We start from the raw sequence: 22,498 nt of genomic DNA, 5'->3' as shown, positions 1-22,498 counted from the left end.
GCCTGCCTTCGGCCCAGGGCATGATCCTGGAGACCCGGGTTCAAGTCCTACATCAGGCTTCCTGCATGGAGCCTGCTTCTCCCTCTGCCTCTCTCTCTCTCTCTCTCTCTGTCTCTCATGAATAAATAATAAAAATCTCTTAAAGAAATCTATTTCAATCAGTGCTGAGGCCCTTCCTTTCAATAAGACAGCCCCCCAGTTGGGAAGATTACATAACTTTTGAAATATGGGTAGGGCCTTCAGACTCTACCAGCATTATAACGGCTGCTGCTATACCCATTACCTATGGCCTCTGAGCTACTCTTGAGGGCGCAGGCATCTCTGCAAAGGCTGGTGGCTCTGTCCTGGGTCCAGCCTTCCCACCACATGCCACGTGGTCTTTCCCCTCTGAGGTCTTTCCTTCTCTGCAGGGCTTTGCAACAAAACAGGTCACACGCGCCCACAAATGGCAGGGCCAATCGGCCTTTCTTTATTGGTGATTTCTGAGCATTCTCTCCCTTTTCACTCTCTATCCAGTCTCTTCACTATGTGTGGCCTTTACCGAACAAAGAAAATGAGGCTGTGATCTGATTTCTTGCCTATGAAATTATCTAAGGCAATGAACATGTAGGCCTGGCTACCTGCTTAAATGGGAGGAGAGGAAATTAAGGAACAACCGCACACACATTAATATTCCTAATAGACTGTCTCGCTTACACCTGCTGGCTTTAGAGGTAAAGGTAAGGGATTCAGTTAACATAAAGCAAGGATGAAAACTAGCACTGGCTCAAGCAAATCAGACCAGGCTAATGGGTGTTCTTTTGTTGTTTTAAAATTTGACTCTGGGTCAGGAAGATAATCCTCTCTAGTTCATGTGGCAAAAAAGAGAAGACAAAACAAAATGATAACTTCCAAGTTTAAATGAAAACAATCACACCAAGTTCTTAATTCAAAATCACAAGAATAAGTTAATAATCAAATAATCATAGTATGCTGTCTAGATTTGCCTCTTCTCTATCCAAGTACATTTCTCTCTCCAACCAACCAGTGCTCCCTGCCTGCTTCCACACTTGAGTTTTGGATTATTTTGCTCAGAAACAGTGTCCCGCCTGGTGGGAAAGGCATTAGGAAGGCTATTGCCTAGGTTTTGTCCCACCTATTGTCTTTTTGGTGCCAAGTGCCTGGCAGGACTATTCTCTGGCCTCCCTTTCCAGCTTCCCTGGCTCTGTGAGCTGTTGCTTCCTTCATTCTAGACTGCCCAGCGTACCCTTTAACTTTTGTGAGATTCGGTCTCAGGCCTGTCTGAAAGGTTTTGCCTTGGAATTCCAACTGTCTGAGCTCTGCCCCGGGGCTGCGGCTAACAGGACCGTCCTTCCCTCATTCCCTAACCCTGTCTCCTACTTACTACATACATGACACAAAATGGACATGTGTACCTACCCTGACAGAGCAACACTATCCCACCAACCCTGTGTTCACAGAGTTTCACAGAAAGGTTTGTAGGCAGCCCACACCAAATATTAATAAAAACATAGAAAGTACGGCTTGCAAAGTGGATGATTATTTAGACGATCCGATGACCCAGATTTTCTCCAAGAAATATTTTCCATTTGCCTGGGCACTTGTCAACACATATTGAAAAAACAGGGTCAACATCAAGCTTTGTTCTTCACAGAAAAGTAATTTGATGATTATCAAACTACTTTTGGATGATTACACATTTGATGTCTCTGGAACATTGAAAGCAATAGTCAAAAGAAAGCACCTAATATTTTGTTAACAGTATGTCACTTCAGTGGTAACGTGGCTGTGGATATACTGCTGCCACCTGCTAGGAGAGCTCCGGAAAGACAAAGAATTTCCTAAAGGGAGGGATTCCACTAAGTTACATCCTCTCATCAAGGTCACTTGTCTTATGTGCCACACAGTTGGTCACTTTGGGAAAAAAAAGGAAAAACAAAGACACAGCAATCAAAATACCTCATCTGCCTCCCATCCTTCATCCACAAATTACAAGGACCCTGATTAATAATAAATAAGTGCCTCATAATGTTGTGATGGGGATTATAGAAATGTCGAGTCAGGCATTTACCTATTACCCTCTCAAGCCTCAGTTTCCTGCTCTCTATACATGATAAATAGGTGTATGGATAACAACTTACCTTGTAGAGTTGCTGTGACAGGGAAATTAGATCCGACCAAAATTTAAAACTTTCACTCCACTAAAGGAGAATTAGAAGACAAGTCACAGAATGGGAGAATGAATTTGTAAATTATATATTTGACGGGGATTTTATCAAGAGTATGTAAATAGATATAAAGTGCATAATGTTGTACTTGACATGAAGGGGGCATTTCCATTTTTAATTAGTTTTTCTTATCCCAGCTTCTTTCCTTGGGAAAGTATCTATATCAACTATCATAAGGCTCCTCACTTAGGAATCAGAAATAAAAGGTTTTAACTTAATACACAAAAGCTCAGATAGGAAAGTTGAATAAAAATACTACAGACATACTTTTCATGCTTTAGGTTTTTCATTGGCATACAGTATATTCTTTGTCATGTACCATTTTATGAATTTCATCAGAGTTATGTAGTTACTAATACAGTTATGATACAGGATCATTCCTTCATATTAAAATTTCCCTTGTGTTGCCTCTTTGTAAGCAATCTCTCACCCCAATCAACCTCCGCATCCACTGATGTACTCTCTGTCCAGGTGGTTTTGCCATTTTTGAACGTCTTATAAATGGAATCAGACAGAATCAGATTTTTATTTTTTTAAGATTTTATTTATTTGAGAGAGACAGAGAGATAGCGAGGGAGTACTGCAGGGGAGAGAGGGAGAAATAGGGTCCCCACTGAGCAGGGTGCCTGACTTAGGGCTCAATCTCAGGACCCTGGGATCATGACCTGAGCCAAAGGCAAACACTTAACTGACTGAGCCACCCAGGTGCTCCAGAATCAGACTTTTAGTTCTGACAACATTTACTAACCCCAAAGCAGTTGCGATTCATTCATGTTGTTGCGTGCATCAATAGCTGATTCCTTCTTATTACTTTATATAGCTTTACCACAATTTATTTTTCCATTCACCAGTTGAAGTATGTTTGGATTATTTCTAGTTTTTGTCTATTTTAATCAAAGCTGCTGTCAACGTTGACATACAGGTTTTTATGTGAACTTAAGTATTCATTTCCTTTGGGCAATAATCTTAGGAGTCAAATGGCTGGGTGATGTAAGTGCACAGTTAACTATAAGAGAAGCATCCATACTGTTTTCTAATGTGGTTGCACTATTTTGAATTTTGGTCAGCAATGTACAAGAGTTAAAGGTGTTCTAGATCTTTGACAGCACTTGGTATTGTCAGATTTCCCCTCTGCAACATTTTAGTAGGTATGCAGTGGTAACTCATTGCAGTACTAACTTACTCTCCCTAATTAATAGTAATGTTGTGCATCTTTTCATGTGCTAAGTTGTCATCTATTTATGTCCTTTGATGAAATGTTTATTCAAATATTTTGCCCATTTTTTGGAATTCTGTTGTTATTGTGTTGTTGAATTCTGAGAACTATTTACATGTCCAAGATAAAACCCCTGTCAGATATATAATTTACAAATACATTCTCCCATTCTGTGATTTTTCTTCTCATGTTCCTGGCAGTGTCTTTTGCAGAGCAGAAGTTTTTAATTTTGTTATAGTCCAATTTATCTTTTTTCTTTTATGGAACATGCTTTTGATCTAGTCTAGTGTTAGTCAGGGTTTCTACAGAGAAACAGAACTAATAGGATGTGTATATATAGACAGAAAGAGAGATTTACTTTAAGGAATTGGATCATTCCTTACGGAGATTGACAAATCCAAAATCTGCAGGTGGGCAGTCAAGCTAGAGCCCCGAGAAAGAGCAGTCCAAAGGCCACCAGCTGGGAGAATTTCACCTGGGTTGGAGGGGGTCAATTTTTTGTTCTAGTAAGATCTTCAACTGATTGGAGGAGGCCCACTCACATTACAGAGGGCCGTCTGCTTTACTCAAAGTCCTCCAATTTAACTGTTAATCTCATCCAAAAACATCATCACAGGGACATCTAGAATAATGTTTTGCCAAATGAAATAACATGAGGCATTTTTTATGTTTTCTTTTAAAAGTTTTATATTTTTAGTTTAAGAAAGAAGCTCAGTTTAAAACTTTTCATTTCAAAACACATATCTTTTTTTCTTAAGATTTTATTTATTTATTTGAAAGAGAGAGAAAAAGACAGCACAAGCAGGGGGAGCAAGCAGCAGAGGGAAAGGGAGAAGCAGGCTCCCTGCTGAGCAGGGAGCAGCTCAATCCCAGGACCCTCATGATCTGAGCTGAAGGCTGATACTTAACTGACTGAGTTACCCAGATGCCCCCCAGATATATTTTCAATAGCAACAAAATCTTTTTTTTTTTTTAAAGATTTTATTTATTTATTCGTAGAGACACACAGGGAGAGAGAGAGACAGAGTCACAGGCAGAGGGAGAAGCAGGCTCCATGCAGAGAGCCTGACGTGGGACTCGATCCAGGGTCTCCAGGATCACGCCCTGGGCTGCAGGCGGCGCTATACCGCTGCGCCACCGGGGCTGCCCAGCAACAAAATCTTAAACATACAAAATCGAACAAAATATATGCAAGATCCTCATGATAAAATAGATAAAATTGTATTGAGAAACATTAAGTAAGACCTAAGTAAATGGAGGAGACCTAAATAAATAAGTATTCATGAAAAATTAAGAGCAGACATGGTAAAAAACATGAATTTTCCACAAATTAATCTATGAAGTTCTTCAAAGCCTCAACAGGTTTTTATGTTTATTTGTTTGATTTTTTTTTAGGGAACTTAAGATGAGATGCTGATTCTATAATTACACTGAGTATAAAGAGAACAGAGTAGCTAACATTAATATGTGGAAACACCTTATAGAGAGCAAGACCTATGTAAGAGCTTTATTAAGATAGTCTAGCATCGGTTGAAGAATAAAAAAGTCAGCCAACAGAACAGAACAGAAATTGCAGATACGGAATTATTTAAATATGGATATGATAAAAACATGGAGGAAATGTAATGTGCAAAGAGCAGACTATTCAATATTTGATTCTGGAGCACACATATATACATGTACATATACACACTCATAAAATATATGTGATATATATCCTATTGGCTCTGTTTCTCTGGAGAACGCTAATAGAGAAATACATGTAATATAATTATAAAGGGATTGATAAGAAACAAAATCATGATTTCCTCTGGTAAGAATAAAGGAGAATATACTCAGGAAGTGATAGTGATACTCTACAGGTGTCAAATCCAACAATAATTTATTCTTAAGCCATGTGGTAGGTACATAGATATTTATCCTATTTTTCTTTCTTTTTTTTTATTACTTGTATATCTAAATATTTTGTTAAGTTTAAAATAATTTCAAAAAACAAAGCCAGAGTGCACTTAGAAGAAGTATGGAAAAAACTTTTGCATATCTAAGAAGAAAATTTCCCAAGTGAATTTTAAGAGAAATTTGGACTCATGATAGAGATCTAATAAAATCATTTTGTACCAATAATGTAATGGCTTAGATTATCAAATATTTCATGTTACCAGGATGAAGCAAGCTGACTCAGCAAAAGAATTTTGGTGTTTGTTCTGTCCCTATACTCACTCGGATAATGACACCATATCAATACACATTACATCTGCCTAAACTGCTAATGGCCAACAGTCTGTAATTCTGCTGATCATCTAATTATCAGGCTTCTATTATTTTGTTCAGCGATGCTAGTGTCACGGAGCAGTGCTTTGTTGGCGTGGCTAAAACTTAGGTTATCTCTAGCCTAAAAGTGAGTCAGAGCTACTGCTTTAAATTCAAATCAATTAAACATTCGAACTATTGATTCTATGATTGATGCGAACACCTTCCTCTATACTGGCCTGAAACATACGGAGTTCTCCAATCCATAGTAGTTGGTTTCGATTATATTTACTACGTGAAAAGGACTTGTAATGAAGAATGAAGTTGCTAGTTAACAGTGTTTCATATTTTTCAAATCCTTCCACTTTCTCTTTCACACTCTAGATAAAGTTGGTATGGAAATTAATACATGTGGCTTGGGACAGTGGCATCTTTTTTTACTTGGGACACCCACATCAAAATTGGATTAAATGGTACTCCCAGGGATAATAAATAAATAAATAACAATTTATAAACTTTTCCTTTATTTTCAATTGCTTATTCCCAAATGGAAGTATATGCTTTTCTGTTGAACGTTCTCAAACATTGATGAGTTGCTTATGGTGAATTTTATATTTGAGTTCTCATTTTGATGTTTTATTTATTTATTTATTTATTTATTTATTTATTTATTTATGTTCAACTTAAAATATTAATAGCAGCATATACTTCTTGAACACTGAAGTATGCCTTGAAACACAATTTCTATGCCTATATTGAGGTTTGATTTTTCTTTAATTTTTTCTTTATTTTTTGGAGTAATTTCTACTCCCAATGTGGGGCTCACACTTACAATCTATCAGCTGAGCCAGCCAGGCACCCGTGAGCTTAATTTCTTTTAATCATCCTATTAGCACCAAAAGAAGGGTGCATGAGCTCAGAGCACATTGCAAAAATCAAATATTTCAAGGTAGTTTTAAGAGAGAACATGTGCGATCATACAAGGATGATACCAACATAGCAAACTTAGAAGTTAAAGTTTTGCTAGAGGAAAACATACTATACTTATTTGTAGTTGGTGGAATTGTTGATATAAAACTAAGAATTTTTATGTTCCAAATCACATCAGTAATTGACATAAATGCATTTTAATGCATATTTCAATAATGCAGCTGTGCTACCCTTACCTTTATGTGACCAAGTTAGGTTTCAAGATTTATCACTTGATGTCACATTTAAACTGGCGTTCTTCAGCTCACCAGGAGATTGCTGACTAAAGATGAATCCTGGCTGAAGTCATCCACATCATATTGTAAGAACTTTAATGAAGAGCCATTCTCAACATTAGTATTGTGAAGTCAAAGTATAGATATTGCTTATGTGTGGAACTGGACCTGAAGCTCTATTTTCTACAATTAAAACCAGTGTCAAAAGAACAGGACCAACCATTACAACATATGTATGTTGTTGATTTTAAGTTGCAGTTTTCTTTTCCTTTATGATTTGATGAGTACATGCATTAAATTAGGTACACATAACTTTAAGGCATATCAATGAACTTTTCTCTAATGTGCATGGAATTAAGGTCCTAATACTATTTGGAAGCAATGACCAAGTTAGTGACTGTCACTGAATGTACATTATTTAATATTTATGATGCATAGCACTAAACCACATGATTTAAAAGTTAAATTCTGTGCCAAATGCAACAGTAATTTTTTCTGTTTTTGTTTATTCTGGACATTATCTTAACACTAGTCACTAGGTAGTATTCCAGCAATTCCATTCATGGAAAGAGCAGTATGAGTGTTAGCAAATAATGACTAGTCATTTTTCACTTCAGATTATTTAACCGTCTTTTCCTACAGGCAGAGCTCTTCGCAAAAACATATTTCAATAATACTTGCCTATATTTGCATAGTATTTATAGTTTGCAAAACATGTACTCTCACTTTCACATGTCTGTACCACTCCACTCCAGGAAGCCCTTCAGGCTCGAATCACACTCCCCCTAAACACAGCATAGCATTGCATTAATCTCTAACTTAATCTCCACACATTATTCAGTGAATTGATGAATGTTGTGTCTTGCCCCAAAAGCTGTAAGCTTCTTAAGGTTGGGTATCATGCTATATTATTAATCTTTGAGTCCCCAGGGCTTAATATTGTACCTGGAATATTTTAGATGTTTAATTAATATTTGATAAATGAATTAAATTGGAAAATCTATAAAACTCTCTGTGAATCTCATAATCTTATGTTTCTCAGCAGGGTTCTGGTTATACTAAACATTTTCAATGGTACTGGCTTTGTGGGTGTCACTACTTTAAATTTTCATTATTTAAAATAAATAATAAACATATTAAAATGAATTAAATTAAAAATTGCAAGGTCATTAATAAATTAACACTCATTATAGGACTACATGACTTCATATCAATAGATACTATGTGAAGTTAATATTTTTTGTTACTTAATTAAATAAACAACTGTTGAACACCAACATTGTATAGTATGTTATATACTAGAAACTATCAGCATGACAAAGACCTATACTGTGTACTTACTAGCAGTTTAAAATTCAATAGAGAAATGTAGGGTATGGCATGATTGGGAAAAAGAGTAAGAGGTCAAACTAAATATAATGGAAAGTCCCTGGATCCACAGAATAATCTAATTGAGTGGTGGGTGGAGGTGGCAAGAAGGAATGGTTTTACAGAGGAGGGCCTTGCAAATATTTTTGCATTAATATAATTTTACATTAGTATAAGATGTAAGATTTTATATTATGTATTATATAAAATAATACTAATTTGAACTGTGGCTTAACATAAAACATTATTTTGTTCTTTCAGTTCTCTATATTTGAATATATGCTCTTAAACTCACTGCTAATTTTCCTGATCCTCCTTTAGACTTCCAATATTTCAAGCTTGAGAAAAAGATATTCTAAAGCAGTAAAAGATGGAAGTGTAGTAAATCCAGTTGGTTGGCCTATCCAGGAAGGATCGGTATTATTTTCACTATGGTTTATATTTTTGTAAAAGTTACATTAAATGAGCAAGAAAACAATAGGTCTGGAATTTCAAGTAACCAACTATCAAGTAACCAACCAATCGTGTTTGTAGGTGTTATAAACTGTTTTTCTTTCATTTTTCTTCTTTTTTTTCAGAGCATTTTTTTGTTTATAGGAGACCCAGGATGGGCAAAAGTGGTTTGAACTGTGAGAGATGTTTTAAAGCTTAGCATTACTTGGCAATTAACAAAAGTTAAAAGTGTGCTTCTATAAAGCTTTAAGCAGGGCCAGCCTCAGGGGCTTACAGCTCTTTTCAAAACATCATTTCAGAATCATGAAAATGCAATGGGAAGAAAAGTGTGGATTTTGCAGTCAGATAGACCTGGATCTGAATCCCCGTTCTGTTACTTAACTGACTTTGTAACCTTCAGTAAATTGCTTAATCTTTCCCAAACACAATTCTCTATCTCTATAGAAAAAAAGCATAGTGTCTAACCATGAGGTTACTGTACAGATAGAAGATAATATATGTGAAAACTACTTTTCACAGCTTCAGGCTCACACAGTATGTTCAGTAAGTATTAGGATTGCTCCCACCCAACTTGATTTAAAACCTGACATTTTGGGGCACCTGGGTGGCTCAGTGGTTTAGCATCTGCCTTCCGCTCAGGGCATGATCTCGGGGATCATGGGATCGAATCCCACATCCCGCATGGAGCCTGCTACTCCCTCTGCCTATGTCTCTGTGTGTTTCATGAATAAGTAAGTGAAACCTTTAGAAAAATAAAAATAAAATCTTACATTTCATCTACTTAGAGATACAGATTTAACTTATGTTTTTTTCTTATGGTTTGATCCACTACATCCTCTTAAGAAATCATTAAGTGATATCAATTGCTTACATATTTGAAGAAACATGTTTATCGGTCTTTCTCCAAAAAAGACCCTTCTGAGGAGAGTGTAGGGGAAAGCAGTATGTCAGAGAGCCTGGCTCCCTGTGATCAGACACAGACTTGGGCGCCAATAGGACTGGTGGGGCACCCACAGCAGATATAAGAAGAGCTGAGTCATGGAAGAGAAACTTGAGAACAAGGAAGATGAATTTTACCTATTCATAATTTTTTCTAGAGATAATGCTGATGAAAAGTCACTGACTTTTGGAAGTGAATCCTTCATTTGACCATTATGCAGCAGCAACTAGAGTGTAGAATAGGCCAGGAAGATTAATTTTTCCAAATCCTCCAAGTGAAAGAAAGTGCTGAGTACTTAGTAGATTCTCAATGAAACTAACCAAGTAATTATTATTCAAATTGCCATCAGCCAGAGAATATAAATGTGTGCTTTCATTTCTCCCCCTGAGAATTTATGATTTCTTGTAGTAGCCAAGTATTATTCTAGTCAATTTTTTGGTGTTTTTTTTTTTTTTCTTTAACTGAGGAATATAGAACGAATTTACTTGCCCAGAATGAGGAAGGAAGTTGATAATGAAGGAACAATGAAAATCTAGGTCTTTATACTGCACTTCACCTTATGGCCCTTGAAAATAACCTTTAAAATTAAAGCTCAAACAGTGAATTTTTTCAAGTGGTTTTACTGAAAGACACTATGACTTAAAATAATCTCCAAGTCCATTTAAGACATATCTTGAGTCTTCTGATTCAACTCCTTAAATTATAAAAATGCTTCTTTAAAACCACATTAAATATAATAATCATCTTTGCTCTTGAAGTAAAATTCTATTGCTGAGATTATCATCTAGTGGTTTCAAAATAAAAGTATAACATTTGAAACCATAAAAGTTATTAGGAATTATTTATTCTAGCACCTTTATTTCATAGACAAGGAAACTGAGACCCGTAGACAGTAACTGACTAGGTCAAGGACATACAACTGGCATGTTTACAGCCAAGATGTGACTCTCAGTTTTCTTCAAAATACCTCAGCTTTCTTAACCTTCAGCTGTTTTGTGGGCTGGAGAAAATTAAACTGCTAATATTATTCATTAGTACTCTAGATGACAGATTTAGAAATCAGGAGAAATATCAGGATTTTACTCTCTGTTGTGCTAAAAACCACTTAAATTTAGGCATCTATGCATATGTGTGTTACGTACATAAATATTTTACATGCATATACACATACATAGGGTTATAGTGGAATAAAGAGTTCTCTCTTGGTAGCTGGGTGCATCGATCAGGGTATTTAAGCTCATTAATCAGTTTCCTTATTGATTAAAAGGAAATATGATTCTCACTCTTGCTTTCTAATGAGGGTCACAATAGATCTTATATGAGTAAATGTATGTATGAATATGTATGACTGTTTTTTGTGATAATGAAGAAAATAAAGTGAAGCATTATAAGAAGGTTATTTAAAATGGAGCCAGGAGGACTTTGAGGAAGTGGGGTTCATGAACATCTTCTGTCTCAAATTCTTGGAATTTTTGCTGAACTCAGTTAAAAGCCAAGGCATCTGCTATATGTTAAAATAGACATGAATGGACTTTCTACCTAATGCTAGCCCTAGCAACCCATCACATAGAGATCAGTGTAACCACAGCTATACTGGCACCAATCACATTTCGTTCAAATCATTTTATGTAAATTCTCTCCTTCCTTATTAAAAACTCTAACCTCTGGAAAGTGTCTCTCCAGAGCACACTTCCAATTTCTCCTGAATTGCAATCCCTAAGATCCAAAATAAGTGCATGTATTTTATTTTGCTGCTTGTAATTTTGTCTTTCACTGGTTGCCATATGTAAATTTTAAACTGTTAAACAAATGAAAGGATTGCTAGGTCCTTACACCTGGTGAGTCCTAGAATAGTGAGAGGATTGAGAAATTCTTGCATTTCTAAGGATATGAGACCTTCTTTAGGCTATTTTCTTCAGCTCGCTGGAAGAATAGGTTGCCTATTTATTATTCAAAGTAACACTAAGCAACCACAATAAAAATGCCTTCAGAGATCTTAAGGTCTTAGCCCAAAAGTTTACTCCTCCTTACAAAATGTGTTGGCAGTCGTTGGGAGCATTTTCACTTAGAAAATAGGATTCACCTGGTCATAAGACAGCCATCTCAACATATGACCTCCAAGTCATAGGTCTTAACTGGTTCTTAACTGTCTTAGTCCAGGAGTAATACTCATAATTCTTATGCATAATCCATTGGCCTCCACATTACTGCAAGAAGAATTAGAAAATGTTGGAGAGCACCTGGAGAATTTGGTGAGCAGCACCTGTCTCTAACACATCTGTGGATCATATCAGAATATGCCTCTTCACTAACTTTTGATGTCAAAATCTCATGAGATATAGCCATATATTCAAGGTCCTACAAAAAAAGGATGAATAAATAGAACCTCAAAACAATCATAAAAGAAAAATATTCATAATATTAGATTCTATGTCTCTAGCCATAAAGAATAGTATGCTTATTTAATTTATAATTAATCACTTATTAATATAATGTATGTATTGTATACATAAAATATAATACATAACAGTTATAATATATAATACATCATATATATGAAATTTTATCATAGAATCATAGGATGTAATGTATAAAATGTATACTCCCTTGCTTAAAACCCTCTCCAGGCTTTCCACTAAATCTAGAAAAGACTTTACACCAAAACTAGACAGGACATTTTATAGTCTACCTCTGTTTTCTGACCTTACCTCATGCTACAATCCCTGGAACTCATACTTGAACAACTTTAGACTTAATTCTATTCCTTAAATATAATACGTTTATTTCTGTTTCAGGGACAACATGCATCTTAATCATTTCTCCCTGAATGCCCTTTTCGAGATCTTTCTTTCTTCCATTTTCTCTTTCTTCTTTCTTTCTTTTCTTTCTTTCTTTCTTTCTTTCTTTCTTTCTTTCTTTCTTTCTTTCTTTCTTTCTTTCTTTCTTCTTTCTTTCTTTCTCTCTCTCTCTCTTCTTTCTTCTTTTTCTTTGACTCTTTTTTGTTCATTAAATCTCAGTCTAAACACCTACATCCTAACTTCCTTTCTGAAGTTCCCACTACAGCTTGTATCATGTTACTTTGTTTTATAATCAATACAATTTGTTCAAATTAATAGATTTTCTGTCTCATGATATGATTACTTGTTTAAAACTACCCAATTTATTGTCAGCTTCATTAGGATAGGGACTGAACCTTATGAATCTTTTCATTTTTTCCATAATATCTAACACATAATAAAGAGTCAAGAAATACTTTCACTGATTTAGGCGCTCTAACCTCATAATAAAAAAAGATAAGGGAAAATGCACCAAATTATGTGAAGTAAAGAAAAGGGACTTGAAAATCTTAAATGAAGCAGCATTACCCCTACCTGTTGGCCAATTTTCCTGTTCTCCTTTTCAAATATCTGGATAAAATGTAATGGTCAGTTAATATAGTCTAAACTTACAGAGTCAAACTCACTCTCGGCTAGAAGAATTTAAGATGTGTCTAAATCTAACAATATAAAAGTTAGAAACTGCTAAAGGACCTCAACTCATCTGAGAAAAAAAATCCCTCAGAGTTCAATTGAATAAAGAGGGTTGAATTGGTACTGTGTAGACAGCTAATTTGAATCAGTATTAATTATGGGGCTATTTAGATCATTTAAGCTAATACTTTCCAGTTAGAATGGTATTCAATGAAAAGGGAGAAAGTAAGAATTAATATAACAAAGCCAGGGATCCCTGGGTGGTGCAGCGGTTTAGCGCCTGCCTTTGGCCCAGGGCGCGATCCTGGAGACCCGGGATCGAATTCCGCGTCAGGCTCCTGGTGCATGGAGCCTGCTTCTCCCTCTGCCTATGTCTCTGCCTCTCTCTCTCTCTGTGACTATCATAAATAAATTAAAAAAAAACAAACAAAAAAAAAAACAAAAAACAAAAAACAAAGCCAAACAAGTCACTGGTGATACCAAGTAAGAGAGTCTTAGATGTGTGTCTTTCAAGAAAGAAGCATTACCTGTGGGTTCCCAGAAAATATCTAGTGCATGTGAGCATTTGTGTAAAGAAATTATCCTAAAATGGAGTTTTTGTAGAAACCATGTCTTGGCAGAGAGAAGACAAAGAATAATCAAAATAGAAAGATGTAGAGTATAAAACTTCAAAAAATAATCAGATGATTGGTACTTGTGGATTATTAGCTTATTAATTAAATCAATATACAGTTGATCCTTAAATAACATGGGTTTGAACTGTGCAAGTCCACTTATATGTGGTTTATTTCCCAATACATGTTATAAAACTGTAAATGTATTTTCTCTTCCTTATGATTTTAACATTTTCTCTTCTCCAGCTTACTTTATTGTAAGAATACAATATACAATACATATACAAAATATGTGTTAATTGACTATATTCTTAGTAAGGCTCTGGTCAACAGCAGGCTGTTATCAGTAGTTATGTTTTGGGGGAATCAAAAGTTACAAGTGGATTTGCAACTGTGTGGGGGAAGGGGGTCATTGCTCATAAACCCCAGGTTGTTCAAGGATCTCTGCTGTAGATCAATGCATTGAAAATCTTCAAAAGCCCACTGAGATTGGCAGAAGTTTTCTTAATCCATCTTCATGTAAACTACTGTATATAATCTCATGTCCGTAAACTTCATTCCATGTCAAAGAGCATAGTCAATCCTAACAGATGTATGTAGTGTCAATGTATTAATAACTAATGACTTGGGTTGTATTTTACCAAGAATTGATCCTAAGCCTATTTAATTAAGAATTACATATGTAAATGATATATGGTTGCAAAAGAAAAAACAGTATAGGTTTCCATGAGAATTCCTTGAATTCTTAGGATACTTTAAGGAAGGTCAACTTACAAAAGCAGCACTGTCAAGTCAGGTATAGGAAAACAACTATAAAAGATTGGGTGAAAATGAATTAAAAGTTAGATTCTGAGCTCAGATTGCAAAAATAAAAAAGGCAGAATTCTAGTTAGCAAATATAAATGCAAACATATGGGCCTTAGTCAAAAGACTGTAATTACATATTTCTTTTACAAAAATACAAAATATATAGGACATAAATAAATAAATCATTAAAACTTTTTTTCCTTAAGTAATTTTTTAAATAGTCAGTACCCTAGCTTTAAATAAGGGATATTCAACTCTATTATCCATTTATCTATTATTCCATTTAATTGACTGGAAAAATGGAGCTTCAGAGGAGCTGAGTGGCTTGGACAACTGTTAATAACCAAAGCACAATTCTTTTGACGTCCTGTCTGGTGTTCTATCATTTTCCACTGTATTCCCCAATCTATCTGTTATTGACCTTATATTTTAGAACCTTACTTTAATTCTAAGAACTACTTTATAATGTAATTTCTAAAAGTTATAAGCTAATGCTTAATGTGGGGGGCGGGGTATAAAGATGTATTTCACATATCCCTTCAGGAAAATCTGCTGTGGGGTGATTACTTTGGCAGCCATGCTTTCAAATCCACTTCAGTATTAACACTAAGGCATTCACCAAGACTCCTTTTGCCCAAGGCTGCTTCCAGACAATGACTGAGCACAGGATGGCCAAAGGTGGGGGTAGGGGTGGGGGTGAGGAGGTGGGAGGGTGGGGGGGTTACTAAAGCCAAACCCTTGCTGTGGAACTCCTCTAATGGGTAACTTTTGTCTCTAATGGGAAACCTATGGACTCCCCATTGGCGTGGCAAGAACATTCCTAAATCTAGGCTGCAATCTGAGGCTCCTTTTTTTGCCCATTTCTTAATTGGATTATTTGTTTTTTGGATGTTGAACTTGATAAGTTCTTAAGTTCTTTATAGATCTTGGATATTAACCCTTTATTAGATATGACATTTGCAAATATTTTCTCCCATTCCATAGGCTGCTTTTAGTTTTGTTCATTGTTTCCTTTGCTGTGCAGTTTTTATCGTGATGAAGTCCCAATAGTTCATTTTTACTTTTGTTCCCCTTGCCTCCAGAAACATGTCTAGTAAGAAGTTGCTGTGACTGTCAAAGAGGTTTCTGTTTTGTTCTTTTCTAGGATTTTGATGGTTTCCTGTCTCACATTTAGGTCTTTCATCTATTTTGAATTTATTTGTTTTTATGGTGTAAGAAAGTGGTCCAGTTTCATTCTTTTGCATGTGGCTGTCCAGTTCTCCCAACACCATTTGTTGAAGACACTGTCTTTTTTTCATTGGATATTCTTTCTTCCTTTGTCAAAGATTAGTTGACATATAGTTGTAGGTCCATTTCTGGGTTTTCTATTCTGTTCCACTGATCTATTTTTTTGTGCCAGTTCCATACTATCTTGATGACTACAGCTTTGTAATATAACTGAAGTCTGAAATTGTGATCCCTCCAGCTTTGATTTGTTTTTCAAGACTGTTTGTCTATTCAGGGTCTTTTGTGGTCCATACACATTTTAGGATTATTCTAACTGTGAAAAATGCTGGTGATATTTTGATTGAGATTACAGTTAATGTGTAGATTGCTTTGGGTAATATAGACATTTTAACGATATTTGTTCTTCTAATCCATGAGCATGGAAGGTTTTTCCATTTCTTTGTGTTCTCTTCAATTTCCTTCATAAGTGTTCTATAGTTTTCAGAGTACAGATCTTTTACCTCTTTGGTTAGGTTTATTCCTAGTTTTCTCATGGTTTTTGGTGCAATTATAAATGGGATCAATTCCTTGATTTCCCTTTCTGCTGCTTCATTATGGGTGTATAGAAATGCAACAGAGTTCTATAGATTGAATTGTATCCTGTGACCTTGCTGAACTTGTTTTCAAACAATTTCTAGCAATTTTTTTGGTGGAGTCTTTTGGGTTTTCCACATAGAGTATCATGTAAATGATACTCTATGTAAAAGTCTACTTTATATAAGTAGTCTACTGTATGTAAAAGTTGTCTACTCTATGTAAAAGTTTGATTTCTACTTGCTGATTTGGATGTCTTTTATCTCTTCTTGTGGTCTGATTACTGAGGCTAGGACTTCCAGTACTATGTTAAACATCAAAGGTGAGATTGCACATCCCTGTTTTTTTCCTGAGAGGAAAAACTCTCAGCTTTCCCCCATTGAGGATATTAGTTCTCAATATCTTTCATATATGGCCTTACGATGTTGAGGTATGTTCCCTCTCTCCCTACTTTGTTGAGGGTTTTTATCAAGAATGGATGCTGTATTTTGTCAAATGCTTTTTCTACATCTGTTGAGAGCATGCTATGGTTCTCAACCTTTCTTTTATTAATGTAGTGTATCACATTGATTGATTTGCAAATATTGAACCACGCTTGCAGCCCAGGAATAAATCCCACTTGATTGTGCTGAATAATTCTTTTCATGCAGTGTTGGATTTGATTTGCTAGTATTTTGTTGAGAATTTTTGCATCCATGTTCATCAGGGAGATTGGCCTGTAATTCTCCTTTTTGGTGCTGTCTTTGGTTTGGAATCCAGGTAACGCTGGCTTCGTAGAATGACTTTGGAAGTTTTCTTTTTGTTTCTATTTTTGAGAGCAGTTTGAGAAGAATAGGTATTAACTCTTCCTTAAATGCCTGGCAGTATTCCGTTGGGAAGTCATCTGGCCCAAGAGTTTTGTTTCTTTGGAGATTTTTGAATGCCGATTCACTTTCTTTGCTGGTTATAAGTCTATCCAAATTTTCAAATTTTTTATTTCTTCCTGCTTCAGCTTTGGTAGTTTGTGTGTTTCTAGGAATTTATCCAATTCTTCCAAATTGCCCAATTTGTTGACATATAATTTTTCATAACATTCTCTTATATTTGTATTTCTGTGGTGGTGGTTGTGATCTCTTTCATTCATGATTTTGTTTATTTGGGTCTTTTTTCCTTTTGATATGTCTGGTTCGAGGTTTATCGATTGTATTAGTTCTTTCAAAAACACCAGTTTTTAGGTCCATTGATTTGTTCTACTGTTTTTTGTTTCCGTATCATTTATTTCTGTTCTAATCTTTATTTCTCTTCTGCTTTAGGCTTTAGGTTTTATTTCCTGTTCCTTTTCTAGCTCCTACAGATGTAAGTTAGGTTGTGTATTTGAGACTTTACTTGCTTCTTGAGATAGGCCTATTTTGTTATATACTTCCATCTCATGACCACCTTCACTACATCCCAAGTATGGACTGTTCTGTTTTCATCTTTATTTGCTTCCATTTTTAAATTTCTTCTTTAATTTCCTGGTTAACACATTCATTTTTTAGGAAGATGTTCTTTGACCTCCACATACACATGGTCTTTCCAAATTTTTTCTTGTGGTTGACTTCAAGTTTCATAGTGTTGTAGCCTGAAAATATGCATGGTACGATCTCAATCTTTTTGTACTGGTTGAGGCCTGCTTTGTGATCCTGTATGTGATCTATTCTGGAGAATGTTCCATGTGCACTCAAAAAGAATGTGTATCTGCTGATTTTAGATGAAATGTTCTGAATATATCTGTTAAGTCCATTTGGTCCAGTGTGTCATTCAAAGCTGTTGTTTCCTTGTCGATTCTGCTTAGATTATCTGTTCATTGCTATAAGGGGGTGTTAAAGTTTTCTATTATTATTGTATTATTATCAATGAGTTATTTTATATTTGTTATTAATTGTTTTATATATTTGGGTGCTCCCAATCTTTTGGCATAAGTATTTGCAATTGTTAGATCTTCTTGTTGGATAGACCTCTTTATTATGATATAGTGCCCCTCTTCGTCTCTTGTTATATAGTCTTTGGTTTAAAATCTAGTTTGTCTGAATAAGTATGGGTACTCTGATTTTCTTTTCACATTCATTAGCATGATAATTGGTTCTCCATCCCCTCACTTTCAATCTGGAAGTGTCTTTAGGTCTAAAATGAGTCTCTTACAGGCAGCATATAGATAGGTCTTGTTTTGTTTTTTTTTTTTTTCTTTTTTTTTTAATCCATTCTGATACTCTAGGTCTTTTGATTGGAACGTTTAGCCCATTTACATTCAGAGTGATTATTGACGGATATGAATTTAGTGCCATTATATTACCTGTAAACTTGCTGTTTCTGGAGATTTTCTCTGTTCCTTTTTAGTCTTTGTTTCTTTTGGTCTTTTTCTCCCACTCAAAGAATCTCCTTTAATATTTCTTGCAGGTCTGGTTTCATGGTCACAAATCCCTTTAGTTTTTGTTTGTCTGGAAAACTCTTTATTTCTCCTTCTAGTATGAGTAACAGCCTTGCTAGATGAAGTATACTTGGCTGCATATTTTCCCATTTGGCATGTTGAATATATCATGCCACTTTCTTCTGGCCTGCCAGATTTCTGTGGATAGATCTGCTGCTGACCTGATTTGTCTTCCCTTGTAGGTTAGGGGTTTCTTTTTCCTTGCTTTCTTTCCTTAACTCTGTATTTTGCAAATTTTACTACAACATATCCTGGTGTTGCTGACTTGTTTTTTTATTTTGTGGGAGTTCTCTGTACTTCCTGGATTTGGATGTTTCTTTCCCCAGATCAGGGAATTCTGTGGCTATAATTTGCTTAAATAAACCTTCTACCCCCTCCCCCTCTTCTTCTGGGACTCCTGATAGAAATGTTATGCTCTATGGAGCCACTGAGTTCCTAAGGTATACATTTATAATCCAGTATTTTTCTTTCCATATTTTCAGCTTCATTATTTACCATAATTTTATCTTCTATATCACTTATTTGTTCTTCCATCCTTGTGGTCATTACATCCAATCAATTTTGCATCTCAGAGCATTTTAAATTTTTGCCTGACTAGTTTTTAGGTCTTTTATTTCTATGATAAGGGTCTCTCAGGTTTCTTCTGCTTTTCTCAAGCCCAGCTATTATCTTTGATAGTTGTTTTAAATTCTAGTTCAGACATATTACTTATCTCTATTTTGATTAGCTCCCTGGCCATGATCTCTTCTTGTTCATTCTTTTGGTATGAATTCCTCCATTTGGCATTTTGTCTAGATCTCTGTTAGGAAAGCCTGTGTTTGGTCCTATTTCCACCAGAGCTAAAACTTTTCAGCACTCTATGATCAGTAGACCGGTGCATGTGGTGAAGGGGGGTTGTTTGTGCTGGTCTTTTTGGGGAGGAGCCTGCTGTTGCTTTGGCCCTCAGTCATACTTGTCCTATTAGAAAAACACATCTTCACAGACTAGGGTGCATAAGGCTTGGTGTAAGAGGCTCAAGCCTCCACTCTGTGTGCTGGGCTGCTTGCTGAAGTCTGTCCATACTGATGAGAGGGGTGAAAAATGGTGTTGACCAGCTCTCTTCCCCAGAGAAGGGAGTTTGTGCCCTCTGCTATTCAGGAAGCCCTCACAAAAGGGCAAACAATTTCCCCTCCTGTGTCCCAAGCTTTCATCAGATCCCTGCCTTCACCCTGTCTGTGTCCACACCACCTGCCCTCTCAGAGGAAGTGCAGAGCTCCTGTGTTTAAGCTCAGGTGCACTAGCTGGGTTCAAAACTCCAAATTTCAGGGACCCGGTGTAACACAGAGCTGCACTGATCCTCTGGGGAAGGGTCTCACTGTGGCTGGTACAGGTTTATCCCAGAAAAGCAGTTGCATGACCAGGCAGGGCTTCAGAGTTTATGGTAAAACACAGCAAAAAGCCAGCATCCAGGTTATCTGCCCTCAGCACACATCTCTGTTCATATGTGAGCAGGGGCAGCTCAATAGCCCCCAGGGGCTCTTTTATCTCCAGAGAGGTAATGCCACCTCTCCCAAAGTACTCCAGGAAGGGGAACTATCTCACCTGGTGTAACCCAGGGGATCCTCAGACCATGTCTGTTCCTGGGCCTCTGCCCTCCTTCTCAACAGGACCACCATGATGCCCACCAGGCTCAACCCTGGCAATGGCATGGACTTCTAAAAATTCAGACATTTCAGCTCCACTGCTTAAAAAATTTGTGATAATCAGCCCTTCTAGTTTTCCCAGACAATGATTTTGGGGAAGTATTTTCCTTGTGCAATCTCCTGCCTGCTGCTTTATTTCTTTCTCTCTCTCTCTTTCTCTCTCTCTCTCTCTTTCTCTCCTCTCTCCATGATTAGGGCTCCCTCCCCTCCACAACACCTGTGATTCTTTTCTCCCCCATATCATGTCTTCTCATTTCCTACCTCCCTCAGTGTAGTCTCTTTCCTCGCTTAGTTGTGCAATTTCTTCTCTCAGTCTTCAGATTGAGTTCCTGAGTGTTCACAATAATTTGAACAAGAGACAAGGCAAACATAAGGTCTTCTTATTACCAGGCCATCTTAAATGCTCCAAAAACAGAGTTGTTTAGTAAGGTTTTATGTTAGGGCTTAAGGTATTATGTTAATTCAGTGTCTTCTCCATTGATAAGAGGGTTCTCCTCTTCCTGGTACTATAGAGGGAGATGTCTTTATAAATGTAAATTTCCTTTATAAAAGGAAAACATATCCCTGTTTTTAGAGGTTTTCCTAATCTGCCAATTCTCAGTAGCCTTTGGTAACATAATCCATATGCCAAAAAAGGCATATCTTGTTGTGGTATATTCTGGTACCCTTGGGAGAAGCAATGTCTAAAATGACAGTGCAAAGAAAAAAAAAAGACAGTGAAATTGGCTGTTTATTACTAAGTTGTACTGATGCTAGGCCAAGGAATAATGAGAAACTGAGGGCTATTAACAAGAATCAAAAGCTAAGTCTGAGAGGTGAGGGTTTCTTTGGATGACAAAAGGCCCTTATTTCCTGTAGTGGAAGGAGACACAGCTGAAGACAAATGTGAGAGCTGGTAATTGGGGTCACAGAACTTACTAAATGCTTAGCTAAGGCAAGAATATTATGCCAAAGCAAGTATGGCCATCTAGGCGTATGCAGCATTTTGGGTTCTGTAGGCCTCCCATGAACTCTCAAAACTGATACAGGTGCCCCACTATTTGGTGTATGACTTAGAACATGAGAAGACATAATATTACCCCCCCCCCCTCTTAAGGCAACAGCTTTTTACTATAAGAACTGGTTTTATCTGCTAGTTAGCTACCTAATCACAAAGTTAAGCCAATACCTAGCATTAAATCCCAGTATAACTGGGAACTTAAAGATACTAATAAGGGAGAATAGAAGCTGCAAGAATTAGTTGGCGTGTATCTATAGGAGCCATAGTAGTATCCCTAGGCTTTGATACTGGGGCCCTTGATCAGGGGCTTTAAACACAAGACCATACAAGTAAGGATTCATTGATTTGAGGGTCAGGTTTTTGGGATGTGGGATATAATAACCTAGCAAGAACCACGGAGGATTGAACAACACGTTACTAGGGTGGCTCTTAAAAGCCTGGAGAGACCATGGAAATCCTGGGTTTCCTTCCCTGGCATATAAAAGAGGAAGGAATCAAAGGATTGATAAAAGTGTTTATGCTGGTTTGAATGTATGCAATGAGCCAAGAAAACCCACCACATATTGTTTCCTGAAAAGGCCACCAGAAACAAAATTTGCCAAAGCCATGAAGAATGCTCATGAGAGTGTGCCAGCATCACAAAGTTGTTCTATGGCTCTCCTCTTTGAGCTAGGGCTGACAGTAGGATAGGTGGTAACAGAGTTGGGCTGGTAAGTGCCACAGGGACTTGGCCACAAAGTAATAAAAGCCAGATGACTAATCTTAATTGACACACACTGGGGGCCAAATTATCATAGGAAATAGAAAAGTCAGAGGGAGAGCCAAGGGAAATTGACCTGCCAGCAGTTGTGAAGATGGTTAATAGGACATGGTATCCCTAGGCACATGCCATTAGCAAGCCTCTTAGGGTCCTATTTACACCCTAAGGCAAGTATATACTCTAAGAATTCCATTAGTGCTAAACCAATGGGCCTAAAGAATTTAATTCAGGAGACTATATATTGGGGGAATACCCAGAC

General features: G+C 36.5%; 1 long non-coding RNA gene across 9 annotated transcripts in view; it reads right to left on the bottom strand.

Annotated features, from left to right (window-relative positions):
• The window catches only part of LOC102155742, a 291,499-nt gene that overhangs the window by 98,029 nt on the left and 170,972 nt on the right, over positions 1–22,498 (bottom strand). Inside the window, exon 5 of one of the 9 annotated variants that reach the window (XR_005383279.1) lies at positions 11,493–12,018. The exons of 7 other annotated variants lie outside the window; for them this stretch is intronic. This is a non-coding gene — a long non-coding RNA (uncharacterized LOC102155742). Of the gene's footprint in view, positions 1–11,492; positions 12,019–22,498 lie in introns of those variants that run through there. One more of the 9 variants, XR_005383276.1, reaches the window with a different exon arrangement.

The sequence above is a fragment of the Canis lupus genome, chromosome 33 (assembly GCF_011100685.1).
Source record: "Canis lupus familiaris isolate Mischka breed German Shepherd chromosome 33, alternate assembly UU_Cfam_GSD_1.0, whole genome shotgun sequence".
Taxonomy (NCBI): domain Eukaryota; kingdom Metazoa; phylum Chordata; class Mammalia; order Carnivora; family Canidae; genus Canis; species Canis lupus.
The sequence above is the reverse complement of the archived record's forward strand: the minus strand, read 5'-3'. Positions and strand labels throughout refer to the sequence as shown.